Consider the following 4,268-nt stretch of genomic DNA (forward strand, 5'->3'; position numbering starts at 1 on the left):
CAGTGACTCAGAGAAGAAAGTAGTCTACAAGACTAACAGTCACACAAACTACTGCTTCATCTACCCTGAGACAAGAAGAACTAGATGGTGCTTGGTTACCACTAGTGATCGTTCTGGTCAGGGCCACAATAGATGGATCCTAATAGAACAGGAGAAATATGTGAAATACAACTCAAAATCTTAAAAAGTGCAGGCTTACTGGACTGGCTGAAACTATAGGACTCCCCAAGACTGTTGCTCTGAGATACTCTTTAAAACTTAAATCAAAATTATCCCTTCAGATCACCTTTTAGCTAAATAACAGATTGGCTCATAAGATAAAGACTATTACCAACAAGTAATGAGTTTCTTTTTAAAAAATCATCTATAGGAGACAAATGGTCAAAAATTACTCTAAAGCAAAGATGAGATGGTAAGGAGGCAGGGAAACTCAAGTACTGGAAATGATGCAACCAGAGTGAAATCAATGAGGATAACTCATTGTGAAAAATGTAACCAATACCACTGAGTAATTTGTGCAAAATTGTTAAATGGAAAATCTAATTTTCATTTTAAACACAAAATATTATTTAGAAAAAGAAGTCAGTAACCCTATGATCTAAAGCTTAGTCTGTCTCTGTGTGTCTGTGATCTAACCACTCTGTGCCTCATTTTCCTATCAGTCAATGATCAGGTTGGATTATAATCTCTCAGGTTCTTTCCAACTCTAACATTCAATAATGTTGATATAACTGGTTATCCTTTGATGGTAAAAAAAATACTAGCCCATTCAAAGGTATGCAACCTGAGTCCCCAGGTTTGAACCAGGTAATAAAACAGGTTAGTTGCAAAAGTCTAGAAACAAGGTAATAGGCGGGGATGTCCTCTTTCTACCCAGAATCCGAGTCTCTGTTGGGAAGGACATTTGACTCAACCTTCTCTACCCCATTCATTCAAGGTCTGTGATTCGGGTGTTCACAGTGACTCATTTCAGCTACGTTTATTAAAATCTGCTGAGTGGCTTTTGCACCTTTGGAAGTTCTGTACCATCTGCCTGTAGCATTCTTCTCTGCGCTTGCTATGCCTAATTCCTAAGAGCCAAGTCCTCTAGAATTCAATGGAATCGTAATATTGCCATTTACTAACCAAGTGACTTTAGAAAACTTCTCTCTGTCTGGGCATTGATTTCTTCACCTATAAATTGTAGACAATAATGCTTGCCCTGTAAACTTGCTCTAAGTATATTAAATGAGATAATGTATGCGAAATATCTAGCATAGGGTTTGGCATTTAGAAAGTGCTCAATAAATGGTAGTTGTCACTGGCATTTACCCTTCTTTAAAATTTAAATCTGATTTTTCATACTTTAGAAATCAAGGAAAAACTAATATCAGGATCTCCTTATAGTCTCTGTGCTTCTATCTCAATCCAAGAATTCCTTTACTACAGTAATGGTCACACTATATTCATTTATCCAACAAATGTGTCCTGTCCATGCACAGAGCCCTAGATACTGTGCCAAATGCTGAGGGTACAGAAATGAATAAGACAGAGTTCTCATCCCTACCAATTTTCGTTATAGTAGCAAAGACACAAAAGCAAATATATAAATATAATTCAAAAACTTCACTTCCTTGTGTCTGCCTTTCTAACACACTTGTACATGTGCACAAGGAGTCAGTTACAAACCAAGGGTATTCACTGCAGCATTGTTTTAAATAGTGAATAAGCAAAAACTATTAATAATACATTAAGCAACCAATGGCGTAGTCAACAAAAGAATACCGCTTAATTTGTGTGCAGTGGTATATATATACCAACAGGCTATGAAAAAAAAAAGTAAAACAATTTTCAGAGCTATCGGTTCAACATGATATACTTAAATTTTGAAATGTATGTTATTGTTATTAGGTACCATCGAGTTGGTTCCAACTCAGAGTCACCCCATGTACAACAGAACGAACCAATGCCCGGTCCTACACCACCCTCATAATCATTATTATGCTTGAGCCCGTTGTTGTAGCCAATATGTCAATCCATCTTGTTGAGATCTTCCTCTATTTTGCTGACCCTCTACTTTACCAAGCATGAGGTCTTTCTCCAGGGACAGATCCCTTCTGTTGTTGTTGTTAGGTGCTGTCAAGTCGGTTCTGACTCACAGCAACCCTATGCACAACGGAACTAAACACTGCCCGGTCCTGCGCCATCCTTACAATAGTTGTTATGCTTGAGCTCATTGTTGCAGCCACTGTGTCAATCCACCTCGTTCAGGGTCTTCCTCTTTCCCACTGACCCGGTACTTTGCCAAGCATGATGTCCTTCTCCAGGGACTGATCCCTCCTAACAACATATCCAAAGAATGTAAGATGCAGTCTCACCATCTTTGCTTCTATCTAAGGAGCATTCTGGTTGTACTTCTTCCAAGACAAATTTGCTCGTTCTTTTGGCAGTCCCTGGTATATTCAATATTCTTTGCCAGCACCACAATTCAAAGGCGTCACTTCTGCTTTGGTCTTCCTTATTCATTGTCCAGCTTTCACATGCATATGAGGCGATTAAAAATACCATGACTTAGGTCAGGCACACCTTAGTCTTCAAGGTGACATCTTCGCTTTTCAACACTTTAAAGAGGTCTTTTGCAGCAGATTTGCCCAATGCAATGCATCTTTTGATTTCTGGACTGCTGCTTCCATGAGCTTTGATTGTGGATCCAAGTAAAATGAAATCCTTGACAACTTCAATCTTTTCTTCATTTATCATGATGCTGCTCATTGGTCCAGTTATGAGGATTTTTGTTTTCTTTATGTTGAGGTGTAATCCATACTGAAGGCTGTAGTCTTTGATCTTCAATGGTAGGTGCTTCAAGTCTTCTTCACTTTCAGCAAACAAGGTTGTGTTCTGCATATGGCAGATTGTTAATGAGTCTTCCTCTAATCCTGATGTCACAGTGTTTTTTATAGTCTAGCTTCTCAGGTTATTTGTTCAGCATACAAATTGAATAAGTACAGTGAAATGATACAACCCTGACGCACATCTTTCCTGATTTTAAACCACGCTGTATCCCTTTATTCTTTTCAAACGACTACCTCTTGGTCTATGTACAGGTTCCTCATGAGCACAATTAAGTGTTCTGAAATTCCCGTTCTTTGCAATGTTATCCATAATATGTTATGATCCACACAGTTGAATGCCTTAGCATAGACAATAAAACACAGATAAACATCTTTGTGGTATTCTCTGCTTTCAGCCAAGATCCATCTGACATCAGCAATGATACCCTTCGTTCCATGTTCTCTTCTGAACCCAGCTTGAGTCTCTGGCCGTTCTCTATTGATGTACTGCTGCAATCATTTTCTAATTGTCTCCAGCAAAATTTTACTTCTGTGTGATATTAATGATATGGCTGGATAATTTCCATATTCTATTGGATCACCTTTCTTTAGAATAGACACAGATATGGGTCTCTTCCAGTTGGCTGATCAGGTAGCTGTCTTCTAAATTTCTTGGCATAGAGGAGTGCATCTGTTTGTTGAAACGTGTCAATTGGTATTCCATCTATTCCTGAAGTCTTTATTTTTTGCCAGTGCCTTCAATGCAGCTCGGGCGTCTTCCTTCAGTACCATTGGTTCTTGATCATATGCTACCTCCTGAAGTTGTTGAACCAATTCTTCTTAGTACAGTGACTGTGTATTCCTTCCATCTCTTTTGATACTTCCTGTGTTGTTCAATATTTTCCCCGTAGAATCCTTCAATATTGCAACTCAAAACTTGAATTTTTTCTTCAGTTCTTTCAACTTGAGAAATTCTAAGTGTGTTCTTCCTTTTGTTTTCTAACTCCAAGTCTTTGCATATTTCATTATAATACTTTACATTGTCTTCTTCAGCTGCCCTTTGAAATCTTCTGTTCATCTCTTTTACTTCATCATTTCTTCCATTTGCTTAGCTACATTTAAGAGCAAATTTCAGAGTCTCTTCTGACATCTGTTTTCCTTCTTCTTAATGACCTTTTGCATTCTTCATGTATGATGTCATTGGTATCAATCCACAATTCATCTGCTCTTCAGTCATTAGTGTTCAATGCATCAAATCTATTCTTGAGATGGTCTCTAAATTCAGGTGAAATATACTCAAGGTCATACTTAGTTTCTTGTGGACTTAATTTTCTTCAGCTTCAACTTGAACTTGCATATGAGCAATTGATGGTCTGCTCCACAGTCAGTCCCTAGCCTTGTTCTATTCGGTGGAGTCGAGCTTCACCATCGTCTCTTTCCACAGATGTAGTAGATTTG

This window comes from Loxodonta africana, chromosome 4, assembly GCF_030014295.1.
Source record: "Loxodonta africana isolate mLoxAfr1 chromosome 4, mLoxAfr1.hap2, whole genome shotgun sequence".
Taxonomy (NCBI): Eukaryota; Metazoa; Chordata; class Mammalia; order Proboscidea; family Elephantidae; genus Loxodonta; species Loxodonta africana.